At 32.8% G+C, this 12,501-nt stretch overlaps 1 protein-coding gene and 1 pseudogene across 2 annotated transcripts in view; one reads left to right on the plus strand and one right to left on the minus strand.

Annotated features, from left to right (window-relative positions):
* Nucleotides 1-1,919: 1,919 nt before the first annotated feature.
* Nucleotides 1,920-2,038, minus strand: LOC112483415 (annotated as a pseudogene).
* A 2,616-nt stretch (nucleotides 2,039-4,654) lies between these two features.
* Nucleotides 4,655-12,501, plus strand: part of MSR1 (macrophage scavenger receptor 1) — a 65,275-nt gene continuing 57,428 nt past the window's right edge. Inside the window, exon 1 of one of the 2 annotated variants that reach the window (XM_006916427.1) lies at nucleotides 4,655-4,716. The gene's annotated coding sequence lies outside the window, so the exon portion shown is untranslated. The remainder of the gene's footprint in view (nucleotides 4,717-12,501) is intronic. The other variant, XM_006916426.1, reaches the window with a different exon arrangement.

The raw sequence follows: 12,501 nt of genomic DNA on the forward strand, positions 1-12,501 counted from the left end.
AGTTTTTTGAAGAGTCTTTAACTTCTCTCATCTTAAAATGAAGAAGTTTTGCTATAAGAATGATATGGAGCATGTGAAATTGCCATAAAATAAATGGTATCCACTTTGCTACAATTCCCTTGGCTATAGTTTAAGTCCTGCTCTCTTCCTGAGCCTCTAGGCTGACATCTCATAATGATTCCAGAAGACTTCTGGTAGGAATTCGCTTAATGAATTTTGTTCAAGCTTAACACTTTTATCAGTTTTAAGCTTATTTAAACTACATGGTTTCGTTTCTTTCACTCTGAAACCACACTTCCCTAAGCTCAGTACAATGTGCGGTCATGTTTTCAAAGTATCACTTAAAATAAGCTCACATTTACTTTTCTCTTAACTGGCATTTTTTGTGTCTTTTAAGTAAGACATGGATCACAAGGAAAGGGTGAATTGTTAGTGTTGCTTCAGGCAGACAGCTGAGCTTGCAAGAAAACTAGTGACTCGTCTTTTGTGTGTACTCTGCCCTCTCCACTTCCCTAACTGTCCAAGGAGTGTGACTTTTAGGGCCTAGTGTACACTTTCCTGTCTTTTAGTATGCTTTGTAATTTCATGTTGAAAGTGAGAAATGATATATCAGGTAATAGGAACTGAGGTAATTAGGCCTCAGGGTGACATTTCATGATAACCTGGCTAGGAGTTCGACTGTGTTTAATGTTTGCTGTAGCTGTGGCTGTCAGAAGTGAAAATTTCCTCTAGTGTCCTTATTTTTGTCTCCTCTGTTGTCATGTGAATTTCTCTACTAACTTCCTTTAAAAAACAACTTTGCAACCCTGTCAGCTCTAATCTACTGTCATCATACTGGAGCCCTCTTAATGGGGTGGTAAGTTATGAGGAAGGGGAAATGTTCTATAATTTTGGGATTAAATTTCAGTCCTTTAGTGGGCCCAAGTCCCTGGGCTGTGACTTTCACAGTTCCTCTTTTCTTCACCGCCCCCATTAGGGAGGACAAGACTGAAGCTGGAAGTGGGTAACTACCCTTCAGCTGCCTCAGTGCGATGAGTCTTTTTACCGGGGAGGAAGACATTCTTATGGAGAATGCTCTGGTTGTATTTAAGTCATGACTTTTCTTCTTCCCTCTATCAGAGGCACGTGATGATTTTTTTTTTTTTTTGGCTCTTCACTGTAAGGACCTGGTGTGATTTCTGAAGATAAAGTCTACAAAAGTTTGGGATCCCCCTAAGACTGCAGCCCCCCAGGAGTCTCCCACTCTTCACATTAATCCTCACTCAGCCTTGAGCAATTCAGCAAAAATGATTATTTAAGTGTTCTCACCAGTTTATGCTCTGTCAGCAGCTTCTGCTCCAGGTAAACTGACCTTACCTGTGAGTCTCTGTAGTCACTTCTCAAAGATTTGGGTGGTAGTTTGCTCTGAGACCCCAATTCTCTAATGGCTCCAAGAAAAATAGTTGCTTTTCAGTTTGTTAAGCTAGTTTTTCTTGTTATATGGAAGTGAATGATGACTTCCAAGCTCTTCAGATGTTGGGGCTGGAAGTAGAAGTCTTCTATGTACTGTCTTTTAGAAACCAAAATTCTGGTAAAGTACACTGATTCTCAAAGAAAAATAAATACTCATATTGGTCCCTCCACTTCTCTGAGTGTTAATGTATTGTTTTATTATAATTTTCTGTCAAGACAGAAACATAAATTTAGACCTAAATTCTGTAGGTCTATAATTTCTAACCAACTTTCTAAATATGATGTATTTGAAAATTTAAAAAATCCTACAGAAATACTAAAAGTTTAATAAAAAACATCAATATAAAATTGTACGGGTGAACCAAAACATTTTCTTTCTTTTTTTTTTAAGGTGAGGCAACCTTTGGTTGACTTTGCAGATTACAAGGAACTTGTCAGCTTACAATCCCTTATTTTTTTATTTTTTAAGCCTACAGCACCTGGTCTTCCTAGGTGGTTTCCCATCCAAGTGCTAACCAGGCCTGAACCTGCTTAGTTTCTGAGATCAGACGGAATCCGGCTTGTTCAGGGTGACATGGCCGTAGACTGAACCAAAACATTTTTGATAGGCTTAATAGAAGGAAGATATTGCTTAGTTCTGATACTATATTTAGTTTGTTTTTGTATTTTAACTTTAATAATATTTTTATAGGAAACTTCTATTCATATAAGATTATATAAAATGTTACTGATAACATCAAGGTTTTTCTATTTATAATCATCAAATAAAAGCTCTGCTAGAATATCGATATCAATTTTAATGACTTATATTTTGATAGTTATATAAATGTCTTCTATTCACATAGATGTGTTCATTATAGCATTAATAAAATTCGTATTTAAATCACTAGTTATTGCTTTGTTCAGAATATTAAAAAACATTATCCGCAAATTTATCACATAAATATTTGGTATCATTAGCTTATAATTAATGACCTGTTGCAATTTTAAACATACAAAAGTATCTCTTAATGAGGGTAAATATATCTTCCTTTGAGTTCAGCATGCATGCTTTCACTACAGTAAGCCCTATGAGACTCAAGTCAGTTCTTCAAACTCATTTTTCTATTTGAGTTATGAAACATATTTGCACACTGGGCATAATGTCATAAATAGCCTTCATTCTAGACACATATGTCCGTAGGCAACAAAAATAAAGTCATTGGACTCCCATGGCAGTAACTGATAGTAAAACTACTATTCAGATGATCTGGAATGTGCCCATGTTTGTGGTTTGTTTTTCAATATAACATTTCTGATGGAGACCCCTGATAATATATACACTAATCTTAAATTGAAAAAAATGTATATTTTGTCAAGTTTTGAAATCTGACTTAACTGGGTTTGCATACCAGCTCCAATGCCTCATAGCTCCATGATCTTGACACATTCGCTTAATATCTCTAAACCTCATTTTCTTAATCAGGAAAATGACCTGGCAAAGTTGCTGTGAAATCAAATGAAACAATGACTATAAAGTCTCAACTCCTGAGACATTTCCTCTGTTCTTTCAATTACTCATTAGATTAACTTGAATATATTTTCTATTCTTAGTAAAGCATCCTACATGTAGTAAGACCTAACAGATAATCATGTGATATAATACATTATATGTTATTTATAAACACACACAAAGAGACAGGGGGCTTTTTTTTTAATGAACAACTAGATTTTTGAAGAATGTGGAAGTAATCATATAGAGAAGTGGTTAGCATTGTGGAAGTAAAGATATATACATAACAATATTACAGAGACATTCTAGAAATATAATCTACTCTGACAGAAATAAACCTCATTAGGATAGAGTTTTAGAAAGTTGGTGTCTTAGCTTGTTATTCCCAGTGTGATTTTCCTAATCATGTCGTATTGACAAAAGTATTCACATTTAAAGATGTTTAAACTCCAGATTTTTTAAAGACCCCCAAAAGACCATATTTTGCAAGATATATATATATGTGTATAATGTATATATAAACAATTATAAAGGAAATAGAGCGAGTCCTGATGTTAGTCTAAGTTTCTCTTCACTAAGAATTTGGTGATAAACAGTGTGGTTAAGAAATGGTCTAATAACTTTCATGCAGGTCCAGCCTGCATCCACCTTAGTAATCTTGTCTAAAGCTACTTGGCTATAACTCTCACTGCTGCTTCAGTGCCTCTGTTACTATGACCATTACTGTTAATCTTTAAGAATGTCTGGGTGATACTGTTACTTTCTGACTCTCAAACGCAGTACCCTGTTCCTGTATTCTTTCTACCAGGCATATTGTTTTCTGAAATAATAGTGTTCTCTGGTGCTTGAGCACATAGCAAAATTATTTTGGCCATTTATGATAGGAAATCTCATTCCTCCCTGTTTAGAGTACTAAGAAGTGCCTATGGAATATAAACCAAACACCTTCCCCCAGAAGAATTAGATCTAAAATTTAGCTCATTAATGTAAAGTATGTAAAATGCTTTTTATGTGCATTATACTGGAATTTGTTGAATGTGATCAAATAAATGAGATGAGAGGTGTAAACTCTGACAAGGTGGTAGGTGAAGGACATTTCTTTCCTCTGACTCCATGCCTGAGACTCCTTTCCTCCACTCTACTTCTGGGGAAAGAAACAACTATTAGGTGCTCAAAAGAGATTTGTAGATAATGCTAACATCAGTATAGATAGAGCTGAAGTGAGCATTATTAGATTATTACTTTTACTTAGTAAGTATCCATATTGTTTCCTCGTGTTTTGTGTTTGAAGCTAGAGATAAGAGATATGGGAAAAAAGATTAAGAAAAACAAATCACTTAAACATGGAATTTTTCCTCAAACTTATTTAGTAAAAGAGAAGAGATAATGAGAATCAATATAAGATAATGAGATTAATAGAAGATAATAAGTAATGGGAACATATAGAAGGCATATATATCTTATAAAAAGAGAAAAAGGAATCTGTCACATATTATGTACCTTATTATAATAACCTCGTTTCTTTTTCTCTTTTTCTTTTGTAATGTTCTAGATGGAAAGAGGAATGTTATCAGACAAATTTAGATTTTGCAAACTTGTGCTCTTGAGAGAGTACTATTGAAACACATTGTTAAGAAAGATTTTCAACACTCAGTATGTCATTTCCTTTCTTCATGTATCAGATGCTGAAATACTATGTAATAAAGATTTTAGGTTTCAATTGTAAAGAGAAGGAAGTGGATGAATCAGTTCAGCCGTCTTTAGGACAAACGGTAAAATATGATTATTTTAATGTTTTTCCAAAATTTTTTCTATCGATTGTATGTGTCTACTTTCTGTGTGAATCTGTAATATATTCAATATTTTGTGGTAGAATTTTTAAATCCTATTTCTAATAATTTGGTTGGGTTGTTTCAATGTTAAAAAATAGACAATTTTGTTTTTGTTAGGTTTTCTGTGAATGTAAAATGTGTATGTTCATAGGTACACATGAAATATACTAAATATTTTGTAGGTTAAACTAACAATAAATTTTTGGCATATAATTGTGCTTATTTTGATTTAAAATAATGGCTTTAAAAGATGAAAAAATAAAAATATTGGTTTTATTCACAATATGATTAAACATATTTTAATTAGTTTAATTTCCTTGATTTTCATATTATACATTTGGTTTTAACTTAATACATTTCATTGCCTTTACTTGCTAGTATAGGAAATATTGATTGTGCATCTATATATGCACATCACTGAACTATGTGAGGAAGAGATACAAAAAGTAAAATACAGTCACTGTCTTTAGAAAGTTCATGATATAAATCACATATATAATTTGAGTGTCTTAATATAATATAAAATAATATGTAAATATATAATTTGAGTATCTTAAGTAGTGTAAAAGTGCTGTAGATAACTACTATGGAAATATAGGAAAGGTCAAAATCACTTCAAAAGAAGAAGGGACTATTAAACCAATCTTCACGAATTTGTTAGAATTTAGGTTCATCTTGAAGAATGGGTAAGATTTATTCAGCATAGAATGGGGGTCAGCATCTCATTGGCCATGAGAGAATAGTGATGGAAAAGTCATAGAAATCTAATTTTAAATGTTTTAAGAAGTAGTTAGGAGCCAATAATCAGGAAGTACATTGCCTACTTTCAAATCCAAGCTTCCCTGTTCCCTAGTTCTGTAACATTAAATATTTTAGGTCTTGGTTTCCTAGCCTTGTAAAATGGAGACAGTACTGCTATATACCTCATGGAGATGCTGTGAAGATAAAATAAGTTCATATTTAAAAACTGGTATTTAAAAATAATGATGATTCTTTTATTGATGGTTGCCTGTATACCAGTCAATTTATAAGAATTATTTTTAATCCTCATAATCATTCTTTAAATTGATATTGTGATCATATTTTACATATATAAAGAAACTGCTATCACATATGTTATTTGTCAAAGGTCATATAGCTAGGAAATGGCACAGCCAATAGTAAAACCTAGACTTCAGATTCAAAAATTGTTGTTCTCTCTCCCTCGCTACCAAGAATAGGCATCATAAGTTTCAGGCACAATATGGATGTTTCCATTTCTTACTTAATCCCTTTTATGGATACATTCCTTAACTGTAGAGCTATTGGTTTCACAAATATATTAATTTTATTTTCATTTTATGTACATTTTTACTGTTCATGCAAAATCAAATTTTTTATTTCTATAAATTAAGAAAGGTTACAAAGTTATTATTTACTTCAAATCTTACAAACAAAATTAACCTTAAGAGTTTGATGACAAATCTGAATGGGGATCTGCCTTGGAATGAAGAATGTGCATAAAATATATTTTGCATATAAAGAGTTTATTCATATCTATATAAAGAAAGATCCTCTGGGGATGTATAGACAATTGATATGAATAAACAAAACTCAAGAAGAAAAAGAAATAATTACATGGAAATATTTCTTCCACGCTAATAACAAAAAATAAATACAACCCTCCTTTAAGTATTATTTAACTCTTTTTGAAATCTAAATTATTCTAAAATAAGCATTATTACTGAATAGTGGTAAATTTGGTTTAAAACTGCCATATTTACATATGACTAAAATTTTTGTAAATGTAAATGATCTTTTAAAAGAGTGGTGAGGCAAGAAGGTGTCAGCAGATAGAAAGAATTTTAAAATAGTTTTCCTGTTACTGGTAGTTGAACATATGGTGAAGAATCCTAAAGAAACATCTCAAAAGAAAATAAATAAATTGTGGAAATATTTACTTTATCATCTATATTAGCAAAATATTGCCTTCCAAAGAAGAGGGGGAAAATTTTTAAAAAATTACATCATAGGAAAATGGTTACATGAATAAAATACGTATATTTGATGAGTTATTATGTAGCCCATCATTTTAAATCTAAAAATATTGATACAATTTTAAGGAGAATGTATAAGACCAAATGATAATGTACACAATGAATCAACTATGTGACATGGATATGTAGGTACAAAGACTCAAATTTCATATAAAAAAAGAAAGTATTTTTCTTATATTTGAGCAATGAGACAATATTTACCCCAATTCTTCCTAATATTATCACAATTTTTTATAATAAAAACAGGGAAAACATAAAGGGTATATTTCCAAACAAATTTTGAAATTCTTTCATATGATTTTCCTGTTGTTGCTTCTGTAAACTTTTCACATACTTTATAAACAGCTGATATTGCAGAGATGTGTTTCACTTCTCATGAGAATATACTTTTAATAGATTATACAAACTCAGAAGGTTTTACAGTCCCTTGTCAGTGCATTGACATTTGTTTGGAATTGTAACTTTATGTGAAGTTACTTTTTCTCTTAACTTTGTAAATGACATTTAAAGGCACATTTGAATTGTGCAGATCGTTCTCTGGCTACTATCAAAACTTCACATGTATCTGTTCTTTAACATTAGTAAAAACTGCAATAATAATTCAAGTAAAGAACTGAAGTAATCTAGTAAGTCTAATGAATGCCTTTGAGGCAAAATGGGAGCATTGAGGGTGAAATTTTTTGGTTCAGTTTCCTATTAATACACAATTCAGAGAAAAACCTCTTATTTCCCAATGTCTAACAGAGCTTTTTAAAATTTCCACATTAGTGAAATACAAACTTTTCCTGAGGTATAACACCAGATAAGAAACCCAGTCATTTTGCAAAAAATGTTGTCTTCCATTTACTTATGAAATTTCTTAAATTGTATTTATATATGTAATGGGCACCTGTTAAGTGCCAGAAACTTTCTGGTCATTGAACCAAAGAGATGAAAACTCCTGCATCCTGGATCTAACTTGTTGGTGGAAGGAGACAGACAATAGACAAGATAAATAAGGAAAAGTTATTTCAAATAAGATAGTGATAAGTTTTGGAAGAAAAATAAAAATCAAGCCCGGAAGGAGTAGAAAAAGTGAAAGAAGTAGGTTGTAATTTTAAATTTGAAGCTCAAAAAATGTCTGTCTGAAAACATGGTTTTAATCAGGACCCGAATGAGATGGGAAGGTGTTCAGAGGTTTTGAGCAGTGGAGTGACATGATCTGACTTATTTTGTAAGAGGAACACTCTAGAGGCAGTGTGGAGAATGAATGAATGAATAAATGAATAAATAAAATAGAAGGAGTGAGAATGAAGCAGAGAGACCATTTATGGAGCTAGTTCAGGTAAGAAAGACGGAGGAGCTCAAACTAGGATGGTAGTAGGGAAGGTGATGAGAAGCAGTCAGTTTCTGCATAGCTTTAAAACAAACCAACAAGATCTGATAATAGAGTAGATGTGGAGAATGAAATAGAGAAGACTCCTGGATTTGGGCCGTATAGAAAATTCAAGTAGTGATGTTAGGCAGTTACATATACAGGTCTGGAATTAAGGGGAGCGATCTGAGCAGGAGATACAGATATGAGTCATCAGCCTTACAGACTGTATTTAAATCAGACAAGCTAGTGAGAACAACAAGGGAGTACATAAAGATAGAAAGAGGACAAGAAGTGAGACCTGGCACAACCCAATGCTAATGAGTTGGGAGAGGAAGAAGAATAAGCAGGGAAAAATAAAACTCTACTCAATGTACTATCATAATGCAAATCTTCAGTATCTCTTCTCAACAGAAAAGCATGAGTATGACCAGATTTCTGGCATACATTCAAGGCCTTTCATTTTTATACATTTACTGTTTCTTGATCTCTCAAGAATCTGCTTCTGTCTCTATTATACAATTAAAACAGCTCAAATTTCATGTAGCAAGTTATGAACATCTTTGCATGCCTTGAAATTCTTTTTTCTTTTCCATGGTCCCGACTTGTTCTACCACAGCAGGACAGGTTCTTCCTTATCTTAAATACTAATTCTTCTTCCTTTACTTGCCCATTAAGTGCTCTCGAGTTTATGTCCTTCATATTTTTTCGTGAAAAATATTTTGTTTGATTATTTTTCCTATTTATTAAGTGCTACATTTTGATGATTGTTTATCAATTCTTTTCATTTCCTTCTCTTTCTTAATACCTCTTGGTTTCTGCCTTTAATTGCCAATCCCACTGCTACTAGCCAAGATGACTGGCTGGGGTAGAGAAAAATGAACTGAAATCAAAAAATTGGGGATAGAGTGGAAGGAGTGGCTCTGAGAAAGTCAGGAGTTGCTGTGCAATCAGATATGGGTCTACCTGGGGGTGAGATTGGTCTGTAATGAACCCTTGAACTCTGGTTAAGTGACCATGCTTTGCTACCATCTCTATATTGCCTTTATATCTGGCTCTATCATGTATGTCTCACTACACAAAAAATAGAAACAAATTATAAATGATTATAATAAACATGATAAAAATGGATGATATGCCAACATCGAAAAATCTGGAAAAATAAAAGTTAGGTTGATGTGGAAAATACAACTTGTACTAGTTGTAGTACACAAAAAAATTATTCTGAGGCATGGGAGCTGAACTGAATATATTGGCTTTGTCAGTACGTATGCAGTAGTTCAAGCTGTGGAAATAAATGAGATTCTCAGAAAGAATATGAAAACTGAGAACAAAAGAAAGTAATGACAGAAAATGCTAGTAATCCTATGACAACACCATCTATATTAATCAATCCCTGTTATACACTGTCCCCATAATCAAGCTAAACTTTCCATGGTGCACTGAGGGCAATGTTTTTCATTTTTCCTTCCACTCAACAGACTTTAGTGTCCACCTTCCTTCCAGTGCTCTAGACCTGTCAGGGTTTTTATATAGCTGGTATACGGTTAGTTAGGGTAATCTACTTGAGGACATTTATTAGAGTTTTTTCTTTTTTTAAATTTTAACAAATTTACACAAAGAAATCATAGTTTGAAATGCAATAACCTACAAAATTTTTATTATCATCTATACAAGTCCAAAACAGATAGCTCAAAGCTTAGAGGCCTAAAGAAAAACATATTTGAGCTTGACCTCTTTTTCAAGTGAAAAGGAAATAATCAAAATATTTAATGGACACATAAATATTTTGTTTCTAGTAGTATAAACCAGGTCACTACCGCCAAAGCAAAGAATAATTTTTAAATTTAATTTGTGTAGGTACATTTTCTTCATTATTTTTTTTAACATTTCTTAAAGTGAAAGACCATATTTCATGATCATTTGGGGTATTGAGGCAGTTGTGCATCAATTGTTTCTTGGTGAGAAATGTAGCGATATGGTTATTTAAGAGCGTTCCCTCCTATCTCTATCAGGATCTGATGTTTAAATTATATTGCGGTATTAGCTAAAATAATAAAAATAAAACAGGAATCCAGATAGATGTTTTCAAAGTGCCCAGCCTCTTCATGTTTGCTTTTGTTTCTTTTGCTTTTGGTGTCAGATTCAAAAAATCATCGCTGAGATCTATGGCGAAGGACTTACCTCCTATATTGTTTCAGGTCTTAGATTCAAATCTTAAATCCATTTAAGGTAATTTTTGTGTATGGTGTATGGGTGCCAATATAGGTTCATCTTCAATATTCTCTTTTGGGTAGGTCGTAAAAGCCAGATCAATTTATGCAATTAAAATGAAAGAATAAATGGTGAGTAGGATGCCCCCAGCTACATGGTTCTCTGCCCTCTTCTGCTGGGCCCTCTACCCGGAGCTCCCATTTCCACAGTGCTGATCCCAGTTCCCATGTTCCTCATGTCTTCATGCCCTGAAATATTTTCACCCTAAACACCTATGAATTTTTTCAAAACTTTGATAAAATATTCTATTTTTTGTGTTCCCACCATAACTACCCACTTTCCTAAAAGAATTAATCACTCCATTTTGGACTATGCCTGTGCTTTGTATGTAAATATATCACACTGGTGATAATTTATAAAGAGTTTAGTCTTTTGTATTAGTGCATAAGATCTTTGGTGGTTGGCAATATTTTATACACATTGATTTTGGCATTTAGCGACATGCAAAGTGCTTGATAAAATAGTACGTAATAGGAATTTGTAGAACTGGCCTAATGAAGAAATAGGTTTTTCCATCTTAATGCCATTGATTAAAAATATCTCAATACTTACCATCTACTTTTTTTTTTTAATCAAGTGGCATCTAGTATTCTCGAGCCATGTTTAAAAAAAGTAGAATTCTTTTTCCCAAGAGAAGATCTTTGAGCCAGACACTCCCTGTGGATTCTAAATTGCAAATTTATTTGAAAGTACAAGTAGTGCTTCCAAGCAAGCACATGGCTAAAAATAATATTCATTTTGATTTACTGAGGACAAGATTAAATCACTAGATTATCATTCTGTATTTGCCACTCTCTTTTCTCTTTAAAATAATAAGATGTTTAAGTTTTCTGTAAGAAGTATTCAGATATGCTTAACAAAGGTCTAAACATATTTAAAGGGCTAAACACACAGGGAGTGATTTGAGAAATATCCCAAAAAACAGTTCGAGGAATCTGTATTGTTTGCTGACGCTCATTAGAAAAAAGAATTTTTAGTGAAAATAAATCTCCATTAAAGGCATGTTAACAATCAGATTGCCCATGACAAATCTCACAGAGAGAAAGTTCCTGACTTTCTATCTACATTGGAAATGCAAGTTGAAGAGTGGTTCTCAAAGAGTGATCGGTGTGTGAAAATGTGTGAGGATAAAGTGTTTGATTTTTTTGTAGGAAGAAAGCAGTAATATAATGATTAGGAGACATTAATGACAATGGATGGCAATCAGGACTGATAAACATCCTATACAACTAAGATAGATTTTTACAAAAAAAATCGTCCCATTCAAAATGCTAGTAATGTGCCTTTGAGAACTACAAGGGGATGTGGCCATAGCTAGTTGCCAGTTGGACCTGACAAAATGAAAATGCATGCTGAATAGAAACAGGCTAGAGTGAGTGGCAGTGTCTCAACAGCTTAATATAGTCTTCCAGCCTTTAGATTTGGTTTACGTTCAAGGATGGTATAAAATAATAAGAGTGTAGAATAGGGGAAAAAAATCTGAATTAAGGACAAAATCTATTTACCAAGAAGTTCTCTATCAGAAGAAGCATGCCTTTTTTGTCCCATCTCCAAATATCCATCTTGTTCAAAACAACAGTAGCAAAAACTAATATATGAGACTAATACCTTACATAAAACAAATCAGATCATTCAGTCAACAAATCTTTATTAAGTATATTCTATATTCCAGGTTTCTTAGGCTCGGGTAATAAATACTTAGCAAAATCAGACATGATTCCTCCTCTTATGCACCTCACAATCTAGAGGGATTTATCCGATTCAAAAGGTTTCAACTTTTTACAAAAATATTCCCTTTGTGGAAGATTAAGTAATATAAGAGATTTCCTTTCTTTTTAAATGAAAATGGAGTCATACTAACTCAAATATTAGGACCAATATTTGATTATAGTTTAACACATTTTGAAGGGGCCAGCAAGCAGCCCGAAAAGAAATTTCTAGTTTCATAGCAGGTATATCTAAATGCATACTTTGTGAGCCTGTCCTTTATAAACTGAGTTCAAAGTTAAAAAGCTTTGCCACATAGTTCCCATTGCTTTGAACAATAGTTTATAATTTAGC

The sequence above is a fragment of the Pteropus alecto genome, unplaced genomic scaffold (genome assembly GCF_000325575.1).
Source record: "Pteropus alecto unplaced genomic scaffold, ASM32557v1 scaffold24, whole genome shotgun sequence".
Lineage (NCBI taxonomy): Eukaryota > Metazoa > Chordata > Mammalia > Chiroptera > Pteropodidae > Pteropus > Pteropus alecto.